The following is a 15,188-nucleotide window of genomic DNA, read 5'->3' as shown; positions in this document are numbered from 1 at the left end:
TGGGGCATCCTCACACAGAAGGTGGAGGAGCACAACATCCACCAGCTCCGTGATGTCATCATGGAGGAGTGGAAGAGTACTCCAGTGGCAATCTGTGAAGCTCTGGTGAACTCCATGCCCAAGAGGGTTAAGGCAGTGCTGGAAAATAATGGTGGCCACACAAAATATTGACACTTTGGGCCCAATTTGGACATTTTCACTTAGGGGTGTACTCACTTTTGTTGCCAGCGGTTTAGACATTAATGGCTGTGTGCTGAGTTATTTTGAGGGGACAGCAAATTTACACTGTTACACGAGCTGTACACTCACTACTTTACATTGTAGCAAAGTGTCATTTCTTCAATGTTGTCACATGAAAAGATATAATCAAATATTTACAAAAATGTGAGGGGTGTACTCACTTTTGTGAGGTACTGTGTTTGTATCCTCTGTGTGTGTATGTGTGTGTGTGTATGTGTGTGCATGTGTGTATGTTTGTGTATGTGTGTGTATGTATGTGTATATGTGTGTGTGTATGTGTGTATATGTGTATGTGTGTGAGCAGCACTGAGGGAGGGTTGGGGGTCGACTGACTCGTCCAGAGATGCTGCTGCAGCAGGAGAGCGATGATGTAATGCAGATGAAGTGAAGCAGAGACACACAGGCAGTGTGGCTGTGCGCTACATTGTTTAAACAATGTTATTGAGATGTTATTGGCAGTTCTGAAATACCACTGAAAGCTGAATACCAGAGACATGTTCTGATTGTTCTGACCGAAATCAGACGCTCCAGATGGATTACTGTGCGGCTTTGGATGAATCACGGCATCCGACTAACACATCATTTTGGTCAAGTAATGACAGACAGACATTAGACATACAGAGACACAGAGACGGATCAATATACAAACCAGTAGGAAGACTGACAGACAGACAAATAGAGGGATAATCATGTGCATGGAGAGAGAGAGAGAGAGAGAGAGAGAGAGAGAGAGAGAGAGAGAGAGAGAGATTGTGGCTGCTTGGGTAGGAAGAGAGAGAGAGAGCTGTGAGTTTCTTAAAAAAGAGAGGTAGATTCAGACTACTGAGACGGAAACTGGTAGGATGTAGAGAGGCAGAGGGAGAGACAGACGGGGGAGAAAAGAAAGAAAAATATTCAAGGAGTCATGGAGAGAGACAGACCGAAATGTTCATGCTGCTGGACAGGAGAGGAAAAAGAGAGAAAGGAAAGGGATGAAAAGGGAAGTAATGGATGTAAAGAAAGGAAAGGAAACAGGGGGAAAGGAAATGAAAGTAAAGGAAATTGGGACGAAGGAAGGAATGAAAAGAAAATGGGGAAAAGGGAAGTAAAGGAAATATGGCTAAGGGAAGGAAAGGAAATGAGGATAAGGGAAGGAAAGGAAATGAGGATAAGGGGAAATAAATGGAAAAGAAAGGAAAGGAAACAGGGGGAAAGGAAATGAATGCAAAGGAATTTGGAATAAGGGAAGGAACAGAAATGGGGATAAGGGAAGGAAAGGAAATGGGATAAGGGAAGGAAAGGAAATGGGATAAGGGAAGGAAAGGAAATGGGATAAGGGAAGGAAAGGAAATGGGGATAAGGGAAAGAAAGGAAAGGAAACAGGGGGAAAGGAAATGGATATAAGGGGAAATAAATGAAAGGAAATAATTGGAAAAGAAAGGAAAGGAACAGATGGAAAGGAATGGGATGAAAAATATAGGAAATGAAACAGAAGGAAGGGAAACAGAGAGAAAGATAAAGAAAGTAAAAGAGATGGTTAAAGTCCCCACAAAAGGTGATCAAGAGAAAGATTCAGATTCTGAGGAAGAACAGATCTTTAGATTGTTCTGAATGGAGAGCAGGAGAGAATCAGACTGTGAGAAAAAAGAGAAAGCAGTGGATTAAGGCGTGTCTCTGGGCTGTAGATCAGAGCTGATTGTTTTCTATTGACTCTAATCTCTCTGATCAGATAGATGCTGACACACAAGGACAGAGCAGTGGTGCTGTAACACACCCCAAAACCACTTAACTCTCTCCTTACCACACCCAAAACCACTTAACTCTCTCCTTACCACACCCAAAACCACTTAACTCTCTCCTTACCACACCCAAAACCACTTAACTCTCTCCTTACCACACCCAAAACCACTTAACCCTCTCCTTAACACACCCAAAACCACTTAACTCTCTCCTTAACACACCCAAAACCACTTAACTCTCTCCTTAACACACCAAAACCACTTAACCCTCTCCTTACCACACCCAAAACCACTTAACTCTCTCCTTACCACACCAAAACCACTTAACTCTCTCCTTACCACACCGAAAACCACTTAACTCTCTCCTTACCACACCCAAAACCACTTAACTCTCTCCTTACCACACCCAAAACCACTTAACTCTCTCCTTACCACACCCAAAACCACTTAACTCTCTCCTTACCACACCCAAAACCACTTAACCCTCTCCTTACCACACCCAAAACCACTTAACCCTCTCCTTCTCTTCCTCAGATGACGGCGTGCTTTGATGTCCTGAGGCCAGAGAAGTTAGTGATTTAATAATAGTAATAATAATAATACTAATACTACTACTACTAATAATAATAATAATAAACTTTATTTTATAAAGCGCCTTTAAAAGCAGCTTCTCACAGCACTGTGCACAAAATAAGCAGTACACAGAAAAAAATATATAAACGTTAATAATAATAATAATAATAATAATAATAATAATAATAATAATAATAATAAAATAGACATCAACAGTCAAATGCAAGTTTAAAAATGTATGTTTTGAGTTGAGCTTTAAAAATGCCAAAGGACTTTAATTTGAATCTGAGAGAAAAGGAAAAGGATGAAATGTGAAGGAAAGGAGAAGAAAGGGATGAAAAGGAAGGAAAAGTGAAGAAAAAGAGGAAAGGGATGAAAAGTGAAGGAAAATAAAGGAGAGGAAAGGGATGAAAAGTGAAGGAAGGAACATGAATGAAAACTGAAGGAAAATAAAGGAAAGGAAAGGGATGAAAAGCAAAGGGTGAAAAGGAAAGCAAAGGGGTGTAAAGGAAAGGAGGGGAAAGGAAAAGGATGAAAAGGAGAGGAAATGAAAGGGATGAAAGGAAAGGAGAGGAAAGGAAAGGGATGAAAAGGAGAGGGAATGAAAGGAAAGGGATCAAAAGGAGAGGAAAGGAATGAAAGGAAAGGAGAGGAAAGGAAAGGGATGAAAAGGAAAGGAGAGGAAAGGAAAGGGATGAAAAGGAGAGGAAAGGGATGGAAAGGAAAGGAAAGTGGAGAAAAGAAGAAGAAAGGAGAGGAAAGGAAAGGGATGAAAAGGAAAGGAGAGGGATAGAAAGGAAAGGAAAGTGGAGAAAAGGAGAAGAAAGGAGAGGAAAGGAAAGGGATGAAAAGGAAAGGAGAGGAAAGGAAAGGGATGAAAAGGAGAGGAGAGCAATGGAAAGGAAAGGAATGTGGAGAAAAGGAGAAGAAAGGAGAGGAAAGGAAAGGGATGAAAAGGAGAAGAAAGAAATGAGAGGAAAGGGATGAAAAGGAGAGGAGAGCAATGGAAAGGAAAGGAATGTGGAGAAAAGGAGAAGAAAGGAGAGGAAAGGAAAGGGATGAAAAGGAGAGGAAAGAAATGAGAGGAAAGGGATGAAAAGGAGAGGAGAGCAATGGAAAGGAAAGGGATGAAAAGGAGAGGAAAGGAAAGAGACGAAACAAGAAGGAAAGGAAAGAAATGGTGAAAGAAAGAGAGAGAGAGTGACAGATCGTGGCCCGGCACATACGGTGATTTTGGTAGCAGTGTGAGTGTTAGTCTATATTTTGGTTGCTCTCTCGTCACCGTAGCATGATGGGCTCACAGTTCAGCATGAGCATACTTAACACCATCTGCTTACTCTCCGCAAAAACAGATCAGATATGACGACTGTAATTCTCAGCAGCCCACTCTCTCTCTCTCTCTCTCTCTCTCTCTCTCTCTTTATCTCAGTCCCCTCTTCTCTCGCTATCTCTTTTCTCTCTCTTCTCTCTCTTCTCTCTCTTCTCTTTCTTTCTCTCTTCTCTCTCTTTTCTCTCTTCTCTCTCTCTCCCTCTCTCTCTCTCTCTCTCTTGCTCTCATTGAGCTGTAAAACTCAGCGCTGTAAAAAGAGCGAAAACTCTCCTGCTGTAAGCATGCTGTTTCCGTTTAAGCATGGTGGTCTTTCAGCTGTCTCTATGCGAGCCTGCGTGTGTGTGTGTGTGAGAGACCGGGACGCCTCAGGAACGAGGCTCACTGACCGCCGAGGCTAATTTAGATGCAGCAGAGTTCCTCCAGAATCCCATAATGACATCCTGAAGAGACAGAAAGGAGACCGCAGCAGAGATCGCAGGCTGGAGAACGCCACTGAGCTTTTCCAGACCTTCCTGTAGTACGCCTTACTGCTCTGTGTGTGTGTGTGTGTGTGTGTGTGTGTGTGTGTGTGTGTGTGTGTGTGTGTGTGTGTGTGTGTGTTAGGGATGTTACCAATTATATATACATTATTCAGAACGGACAGATGACATGTTCTAAACCGATACAAATAGGAAGTGCACTATTGAATTTTTTTTTTTTTTTTTTTTAGAGTTTACAAAAAGCGAACGTTTTTCCAAGACGCAAGGAAAAATTATTTTACTTTCATTCAGGTGCGATCAAGCGGTCAGATATGAAACTTGAGGGATAAACAAAGACCACAATCATTAACGTGACCTTGCATGCATCTTTAGTAACTGACTGGTCAGGCTTGCTGTGGTTTAATTTAGCCTACTAGAAAACTACAACCAACTAAATTTGTTAGAAAATATCACAGACAGGTCCAAACAAAAATGACTGGGCGACCGTCCTGTGTACGTCTCCAGTTGAGATCAATTATGAACTGGAGTGATGTAGCTGAGGTTGAGGAACTGTCAGAGTTTCATTTCCAGTGTTTTCACTTGTTTTGGAGTGTGTAGTAGTAGGATTCATTTAGGGTTCCAGTTTAAGCCACACCCACTTCCAATTTAAATCCATGTATGGATACAGGTACAGATATCTATCTATCTACCTATCTAGCTATCTATCTATCTATGATAGACTGAATGAAACGATATGTTCTCAGTACGAGAGGTCCATGGTCCATGTTTTCACGGTCACGTGACGATGTGCTCATGAGGATTTATTTCTTCTTATTAAACTGTTAACGTGTGTGTGGATTAAATACTGTACATTATGTGTTTTGGGTTTGTGTGTGTGTGTGCAGGTTATGCATATTTGTGTGTTTTCTTATTAGCTTTTTGGTGTGTGGATTAGTTACAGTGTGTGTGCATGTGTTTTGAGAGTGAGGAGGTTATGTGTGGTCGATGAGTCACGGTGGAGAACTTGATGTGTCTAAAGGCGCTTGTTTTGAGTGGAGAGAAAATGTTGTGTTTTCCAGCTCATGTCTCCTGAGGCAGAGAGAGAGAGAGAGCGAGAGAGAGAGAAAAGAAAAAAAAGTTGAAAACACTCTTCAGTGATCTTCTCTCTAGCAGGTCTCTCAGGCTAAACTAACTGCTCTTCTGACTCCTCGTGATTCACTGCTCTTCACTAGTTGGTGGTAAAAATCAGTTCACTTTTGGCACCAGTGATCCACCGGGCTCGACCAGAGCTAAGGGCACCAACTATCCCCACAAAACGGACAAATAAAGTAACCCGAAAGGATTCGTACTGCTGGATGTTATGATTGTAGAGAAGATTTTGGTAGCAACAAATACTATACACACGTACTAAAAAAAAAAAGGTACCATTTATTGTGGCTGGGGGGTGCACGGTGTCTTAGTGGTTAGCACGTTCGCCTCACACCTCCAGGGTCGAGGGTTCGATTCCCACCGTGGCCCTTGTCTGCGGAGTTTGCATGTTTCCTCCGGGTACTCCGGTTTCCTCCCCCAGTCCAAAGACATGCATGGTAGGCTGATTGGCGTGTCTAAAGTGTCCGTAGTGTATGAATGGGTGTGTGAGTGTGTATGTGATTGTGCCCTGCGATGGATTGGCACCCTGTCCAGGGTGTACCCCGCCTTGTGCACCATGCTCCCTGGGATAGGCTCCAGGTTCCCTTATGACCCTGAAAAGGATAAGTGGTATAGAAGATGGATGGATGGATGGATTGTGGCTGGGGTGGCATCCTTTACCTAGAAACGCGTATATTTAAAGCTTTAATAGTTCCTAGACTGGTACACCTGCTCATTGTGTACTTTTAGCAAATAAAGGCTCTTCAAAGCTTCTTCGGGAGTGTAATGTGAAATGTTAAGATTTGAGCTGTGAATCAGTAACACTTTGTAACTCACACAGTGTTTGTATTGTATTGTATTAGTATTGATGGAGAACTATCCATGGATGTAGTAATAACTACACCCTAAAGAGTTTTTCAGGTTATCCCTTTGGGGGAACCTTTAAAGGTTTTATGGAGGAACCCTATGATGAGTTCCTCCTTCGAAAGGATTCCACATGGACTCTTTTCTGTCCTATATGTTAGCCTGTCTTTTGTATAAAGGTATTTACACCCATGAGGCTGAGGAACCCGATAAAATATTTCATTAGTTATACGTTATATAACGGTAGGCCACTGTGAATGGACAAATTACAGCTTGAATTTACAGCGAACTTCACGCAGTAGACGTTTCAGGGCTCCACATTAATGTGGCCATCCATTTTAAGCGCCACAGGAGGAAGCGCTACAGCTCGGCACTTGGCTGTGTGATTTGTAGTTTGTAGACCCTGAGGTCAGTCTTGGCTCCTGACTGCGCTTTGACCTCCATTTGTCTTTACTTTAATTACCTTTACAGGGTAACTTGAACTGCCCTCAGAGAGTCAGAACAGATGCACCAACACATACTGTAAGGGTCCTTTACTTCTTTTAATACTTTTACTAAGAAATATCGATTTGGTGGTAAATAATGTCATGAAAATCAAACAAAGGGTCAAAGGCCACATTATAAAACGAGTTAGTGCATGCTAAAAATCTAGGAGGAGTAGTGCACTACATTAATGGGTGACGAATTAAAAAAAGGAAAATGGTGGACCTGTTATCCCATTTATTTATTTATGCCTACATACTATATGCTTGTCCCCTTAGAGTGAAGCATCGCTGCAAATCAATACTGCAGTCCTTCTTTTTCTGATCGTCTTTATCCTATGATGATGCATTTCTATCTCTATCACGATGGTACTCATGGTCTCTGTCAGGATGACCCCGGCCCCATCGACAGGGCACGACGGCTCAACCGTCTATAAGCACTACACCTCCATTATATGTACAGTGACCATATTTGGTGAATAGGTAGTCGTTCAGTATATATGCACAGAGGGCTGTATTCTAAAAATGGTGACTTAAGTCCAAAACTTACGCGAGTATTTACACTGGAAAAGTTCCTCATGTTCAGAATTGGGTTACGCAGCTGTTTAAATCGATTCTCTTGAGTAGAAGTGTCCAAGACGGTGGTTTTCAACAATGTCTAGACCTCCGGCTTTGAAGACGTAGAGGATAATGTGGACTGTACCATAAAAGCAGGAGACAATTTTTACAAAATGATCAAGATGAGACTATGATAAAATACTGTAAATGAGAAGATGTCAAGGGTTGAAATAATCACACAGACACAAATATCTTGCCAAAGCTACTCTGCAAAAGGATGGAGGCAGTGCATACTCGTGCGGTTTTGACTTATTTTGGAGTAATTGTCATCATCACATTGCTAATCTGTGTAAGAAACACATTTTTATACGTTTTTAAAAGAGCAGTAAATGCTCGTGAGTGCTGTTTATTGCACATGACAAGCACGCAAAATGTCCTGTCATGTCCTAATAAATGAAGATCTTCGTTCTGATCATTTTATGATCATGTCTCCTGGAATTCTGCCACGGTCACGCTATAATGCGAATGAAATGCAAATGGCGACTTCTAATGGTACTGAGGGGTGATAGTATGCTTAATTGTTTTTTCCTCACTGAGGACAAAAAGAAGCTGTGAATTTTGGTTCCTGTGAGATATTTGTACTTTTTGCGAGTGTGCGCGTCATCGTGCTGCTACGTGTTTCAACTGTTTAACGTACACAAATAGAACAGCACCGGTGCTTTCGCTACAAACAAACAAATTGATCGTGAAGAGCAAACATTGTTTTTGAATCATTCCGCCATGAGTACAGTCTTATTCGAATAAAAACTCACACCTAAAACTCTACAGGTTCATTTGTTTTGTTCTATGAAGGGATTCTATCAGAGGGGGTTCCTGGAAGAGTTCCTTTAGGAAGCTAAGAATCCTTCACTACAATACTGTACATAAAGAATCCTTGCATGTCCAGTGGTGGTTTTGCAAAGGTTCTGTAGGTAGGTGGTGGCGGCTCAGAGGTTCAAGCTTTGGGCTGCTGAGCAGAAGGTTGTGAGCTCAAATCCCAACACTGCTAAGCTGCCACTGTTGGATCCTTGAGCAACACCCTTAACCTTCATCCGCTCAATTGTAAATTGTTTTGGGGAAAACCAATCATTTGGCCAATGAGGAAAACTTGATTAGCTAGTTAGATAGTGTGGCCATTCCATACTTGCCAGGTTCTACTAGTGTAACCATGGCAACTCAAGATAAGAATGCCTAGGTGAACAATTGGTAAGGTAATCCTAAATGAGAACATGTTATTTTATTAGATTGTTGAAACAAACTGACCAAAGGGTACTAAACTGTACCATTGTTTGTTTCTGGGGTGGTATCTTCAAGGTTACAGCTTTTTTTCCTCCGACCCCACCATTTTTCTCCCCAATTTGGTCAATTGCTACTTCTCTCTCACCAGCCAGCTCTTCCCTATCACGTGACAGTTACGACCCTGAAAGGGTGAATGCTAACACGTGCTTCCTCTGAGACACGTGAAGCCAGCCAACTGCATCTTTTCAAACCGCTCCTCATTCTGCATCACAGGGCAGTGTAACACACTTGGAGGAAGACACTATCCGCCCTCTTCCTCAAACATGAACTCGGCTAGTGTCACCTCGGGATCATCTTTTGTACCTTTAATGTGTATCTTTTACCTGGAAAGGTGTATGTTGTGAACCTTTAAAGGATAATTAAAGGTACAAGAGTAGTCTTTAATGTCCAATTGTATAATTTAACTCGTGTTAGATTTCCAAGTACCTCAGGAATATAATTATTATGTCTTCATATCTCCGTCAGCCCTTTCGACAGACAATCACTCATTTCTCATTTATAATTATGGGTTCGGAATTACACCGCACCAGGGAAGAAAGAAAAACACTTACCCTGGCCCGGAGTATCCCACTTCTGACACCAAATTGTTAGAGTTCCATAACGGAGATTATCTCAGGAATCTCCAAATCTCAGACTATGTCTTCCAGACCTCCGCCAGCCCTATTAGCCTGTTCTACAATTATTTACTTCTATTAACTATTAGTTCTGTGCTGCTATGAGCTAGAAAGTGTGGTTTACCGCAGAGTTCAGGCCTGGAGAGTCCGAATGAACACACACACTGGCACATGTGAATGTTCACAGAGACTTCTGGTTTATTCATTCAAAAAAGAAGTATTTATACACATTGATAAGAAGCAGTGCGTGGACGGTTTCTACTGGTCCAGGTGTCAGACAGATTTAAACAAAACACACAGCACATAGTCATAATACAAAACAAGTCCTGTGTCATGTTGACACAGAAATACATGTGTATTTCAAGGATAAAGCTATAATCAAGGATAGCAGTTGATCAGTTTATTCAAAGAGGTAATTAAATGAATACAAGGTAATTAAATGATTACATTCATCATAGGTATTTGATTGCAGTTCATAATATAAGAGAGTACATGGTATAAGAGAATTTCCTTTCAACTCGTTTTTAAAGTTAAACTACAGTACATTCACATTACCATATAATATATACACACTAACGGTAGAAAAAAAAAAAAAACGTACCCTTGAGAGTACCACCCCAGCGATACGCAGCCATACAGTTTAGTACCCTTATTTTCTGAGAGTGCATCCACGACCTGCATATATATTCTTTACTTTATCTTATTATTTTCTGATTTCTAGCACAGAATGTTAATAATGCATCTACATGGCAGTTTGGAGTGCAACCCAATGGTAGATCAGTATGGAACTGATCTCTGACCCAGATAGACTTGGAGATTTGGGTAATACCCTGCTAGCTTCTCTTAACGGTTATCCATGTTAGCGTGTCGGGTGAACTAGCCCTTAATGGGACGTTTCCTATGTTTCATTACAGTTTAATCATTATTAATGCCACACACCAAACAAAATGATACAGAATAGTGATTAAATAAGGAACACAAAATCTCTCTGGAATTATTAACTGCTCTTTCTCAGATCCTACTATGGCACCAAATGAGTGTTTTATTAAAGACAGGAACACTTTGAGGGTAAAACCGTCACAATTATTGTAGGGGTACAGTACAACGGCACTATCTGTATCTCTCAAAGACTCAAAAATCCTAATCTGTATTCGGATTTAAACCCGAAGTAGGCGTGGCCTAAACCAGAAGGCTCGCACAGTTGTGCATTGTCGTGCTTGAACAGGTTTGGACCGGAAATTGTAATTCTACAGCGTATAAAGACGTTCTATACAATTCTGTGCTTCCAACTTAGTGGCAAGACCTTGCAGAAGAAGCTCATATGGCTTTTGTCCATATGGCGTCTTCCAGTTAAGACTCCCGCTGTATGTGAGTGTATTTGATATTATTTAGACACGAATAGTAAAATATATAGTGTTGAAAAACTTTTGACTGGCATCGTACTCAATGTCTGGAATCAAAGCGCATGGCCTTCGGCGCTGATCTAGCATTTCCTTTGTAGATAAAGAGAAGTCTGCCAAAAAGAGAAGCGGGGAAGAACCTGAAAGAACATCTTCCTGTTCCATTAATAGCAGAAAGCGTTAGCGACTGTACTGTGTGCTGTAGTTATGTATACTCATGTCATATATATATATATATATATATATAGGGTTTTTTTTTGCTTTGTATATAAAGGAAGATTTTATTTGTGGTTTTATTTATTACCTGATGTCTTGTGTGTGTGTGTGTGTGTGTGTATATATGTATATGTATATATATATATATATATATATATATATATATATATATATATATATATATCTCAATCATGTGGCTAAAGCAGATGTCTATTCCCTTATGTCCCTTACACACATGCACAGCTGCACTACTCTACCTTTTACAGGTTCTAGTATGTCAAAATAATGACCCCATCTTTTTTTTCTGCTCTCTCCTGACTCCAGGTGTGAATTGGAGCTTTTCTCTCACTTCGCTCTCCTCCACGTCACGTCGGCGCTCTAAGTGACTCCGCAGCGCAGAAACAGGCCTCCAAACACACACACACACACACACCGCACAGCCGCCATCGTCACCTGGAGGCCATCGCTATCTGGACAGGTAAAACTCCTTCACCCAGAGTGTAATAATCCAGAATTAGATTAGTCCACATATTGTCGTGAGCTTTAGAGGCCCAGTGTTTAATGCTTCTCTCCTCTCTTCTCTCCGTTTTTTTTTTTTTATTTTTTTTACACATTTCAAGCTTTAAAGTTTCTTATTCTGTTGATAGATCATTTTGCTTATTCCTGGAAATAAATTAACAAAAGGATCTGCGAATAGAACAATATTAGTTTAGGTTTGGAAATGAGTCTAGAAATAGGTTGAATAATATTCTATTTAGTTTATTGGAGTCTTATAATACGAAATTTTACAATAGATCAATAAGTTTACATTCAAGATGTCATTTTTTGCAGTGTATACTAAAGCGATTCCACAATTTACAGTGTATTAAAGAACAATGCACTGTGCTTTTTTTTATCCATTTATAGTTACATTTAATGTTGAGGAATATCCACTAAACTTTCTATTATATTATGACATGGTCTTCAAGTTACTTTCTCTTGAAGTTAAGTGGTAAAAAATGTTGAAGAATAAATAATAATAATAATAATAATAATAATAATAATAGTAATAATAATAATACACTATCCTGTAGACTTTCCCATGTCGTAAAAATTAAAGTTACAGCTTTAACGTTTTGTAGCTTTTTTCGAATTCTTCAATGTTACAAAATGTTAAATAAGCGTTTCACTTTACAGAAAACTTCACCATATCGACGATTATACTTGACACTTTTTCTTTGTTAAATAACTGTACAGTATGTAACTATGGAAACAGTAACCTATTAGAACGAGAGCATGTGATTCTGCAGTCAGATCTGCCGTTAAAATTTATATAATTAATAATCAATACCCACTGACCAACCAGATTTGAGAATTTAGTAATGCTTTAGTATAAACAATAGCAGTGGCTGGAAGATTTGTTCCTGTGAGAGACCCATGAGGATGACAGATTTTTAACCAAAAAAATGCAGCAGAAGATGGTATTATTTAGCGACGGTAATATGCAAGTGTGTGTGTGTGTGTGTGTGTGTGTGTGTGAGTGAGAGAGAGAGAGAGAGAGAGAGAGCGAGAGCCTGGTTCTAGAAACATTAAAAGCTGTGTGTGGGTTGTATGCGTGGGAATGAGCATGACGCGGGAACTGCTCTTCTCTTTCACTCAGTGTCTCTCTCTCTTTCTCTCTAGCTCAGCTTCTTTCTTTCTCTATGTTCAACCATCAGCATCTCCTTTTTTTTTTATCTATCTTATCTATGTAACTAACTGTCTGTCTGTCTGTCTATCTATCTAACTGTCTGTCTGTCTATCTATCTATCTATCTATCTATCTGTCTGTCTGTCTGTCTATCTATCTATCTATCTAACTGTCTATCTATCTAACTGTCTGTCTGTCTATCTATCTATCTATCTATCTATCTATCTATCTATCTATCTATCTAATTGTCTGTCTGTCTATCTATCTATCAGGAACAGATGGTGGGTGTTGAGTCTCTAAAGTGTTTAATGGCTGTATTCATGGTGAAGTGGTTCGAGGGCAGAGGTGTGCTCATGCTAATGCCACACACACACATATGGGTTTTTTTTTTTGTGGTTTTTTTTGTTTGTTTGTTTTTGTCAGCGTCATCAGTTGTTCATGAGAAGTTCACGGGAACAAAGAAGGTGTTGATTAATTTTCTAAAACAGCGCAGCTACAAATCATCTGCCGGTTTATAATCATGCGCTCGTTCTACTACGTTATCGGTTCTGTAAGAACAAGAGAGGGGGGAAATGTCGGGGAGTGACTGTTTATAGATGCTGTAAAGTACGTGATAACAGGAACTTGTAAATGTTCCACAACATCAAATGTTACTTTAAGTAGATAAAAATACAACATGTCAGACACCACTGTTGATGCCTTTCCTATAATAGCACACCCCCTGAGTGTTTTAAGTTATTGATGTGAGAGTAATGAGGTTGGATGGTGGAGCTCATCGGTGTGTGTGTGTGTGTGTACGCAATTACATGTTTAGCGTATAAGTATATGGAGTGTGACAAACATGTGCTTGTGTTAACAGAAAGAAGCCATCTTGTTTATTACCGTCCTGACTCACTCAACAAGAATTAGCTCATTCTCCCACAGTTTACGTGCCTGTTATCCATCTCGATGCAGGCTGGTGAAAAGAATCTGACATTCATGTGCGGTTGCAATGGCATCTGAATACGGATAACCCCCCCCCCCCCCCCCCCCCCCCCACACACACACACACACACACAAACACACGCAAGCACCAGATAGACGTCAATACCTGCAAGCAATTATGTACGACTGATCTCACACTTCCTTCCATTTCAGTCAAACCAGTCCTGTAAGTTCAGATGCGGTGGAAGTTTTTTAATAATGTTAAAAGTCCCAAAAGTCATCAGTTAATCATCAAATACTGTACGTTTTGCTGAGCTGACACTTATCATTGAAGAATTACTGTTGAACAGTATATACGCTATACACTGCGAAAGGATTCTGAACACCCTGATGTTAAAGAACTATGGTAAGCCCCAGACCTTGGTCTTTAAGAGGACTTGGAATTTGTTCTCTGGACTGGTCCTTGGCACAGAAACAGCTTTCACACTTCAGTGAACAAACCAAATGAGTGGTCATTTTAAAGGCTGATGTTTATGTACTGTAGGATTGTGCTGGACTGTTAATTAAGCAGCACTGGTTGTAAACAGAGTTCCCGGTGGATGGCACTCTGTCTCTGTGTAGATTCTTTGCTGCTCTGCTGTCGCTTTTTCAGTCCCATATCTGCCACCAACACACTGTGTGAATGTGTGTGTGTGTGGGGCCCAGCTTCCTGCAGTGATTTAAGAGCTCTGCAATGCAGCAATAGAGGCAACAGAGTGAGTCAGACACGCAGAGAGAGACAGAATTTATTAACCTGGTATTAATACAAGCTTAACTTTCTATATATGTGTAAAAGAAGGCGTGGCCTCTGTATCTCAGTCCCAGTGGAGGAGGCGTGACCTCTGTATCTCAGCCCCATGAAAGAGGTAAGGCCTCTGTACCTGTCCTTCACAGTGAAGGAGGTGTAGTCTCTGTGCAAGTCAGTCCAAGTAAAGAAGGTGTGGCTTTTGTCTGTCCCAGTGAAAGAGGTGTGGCCTTAATATCTCTCAGTCCCAGTCAGGCTTTGGGAGAAATGGAATACATGTAACGGTGTTATGTAATCAGGATGCAAAAAACTGGTAGCTGTAATCTGTTACAGTTACGTCAAAAAACAATTTAATCAGATTGCAGGTACATTTAGTAAAGAATGGGAATACTACCAGGATTATAATTTTTTTACATTTATAACCAAAGAAAAATCTTTTGACATAACACAATCCATGTGGATGATGCGACTGCAGCCATAGTGCTCCAGAACACCCACCACAAATCAGTTATTGGTGGAGAGGAGAGTGATGTAACCAATTCAGGGATGGAGATCCTTAGGGGCACATGATAGAGAAGGGCAATTTTTAATGAGCACAGAGTCAGGACCTCATTTTAAGGTCTCATCCGAAAGACAGTGCTACTTTGTACAGTATAGTGTCCCCATCACAGTACTGGGGCATTACTCCCTAGTACCACTTCCTGCAGCAAACTTAGTTTTCCCCTGGAGGTCTGCCATCCAAGTATTGGCCAGGCTCAACCTTGCTTAGCTTCAGTGGGAAACCAGGGAAGAGCTGCAGGGTGATATGGCTCTGGCATGATGTGCTTTTGGTCTAAAACTGCAACATGTGTGCGATGTTTGCATTGCTTTAACCCCGCTTTGTAATTCTTGCC

General features: G+C 40.7%; 1 protein-coding gene across 5 annotated transcripts in view; it reads left to right on the top strand.

Annotated features, from left to right (window-relative positions):
- The window catches only part of map2 (microtubule-associated protein 2), a 127,986-nt gene that overhangs the window by 53,037 nt on the left and 59,761 nt on the right, over positions 1 to 15,188 (top strand). For all 5 annotated transcript variants that reach the window (XM_053680750.1, XM_053680754.1, XM_053680751.1 and 2 more), the window contains one exon: positions 11,244 to 11,397. The gene's annotated coding sequence lies outside the window, so the exon portion shown is untranslated. The remainder of the gene's footprint in view (positions 1 to 11,243; positions 11,398 to 15,188) is intronic.

Source organism: Ictalurus punctatus, chromosome 6, assembly GCF_001660625.3.
Source record: "Ictalurus punctatus breed USDA103 chromosome 6, Coco_2.0, whole genome shotgun sequence".
Taxonomy (NCBI): domain Eukaryota; kingdom Metazoa; phylum Chordata; class Actinopteri; order Siluriformes; family Ictaluridae; genus Ictalurus; species Ictalurus punctatus.
The sequence above is the reverse complement of the archived record's forward strand: the minus strand, read 5'-3'. Positions and strand labels throughout refer to the sequence as shown.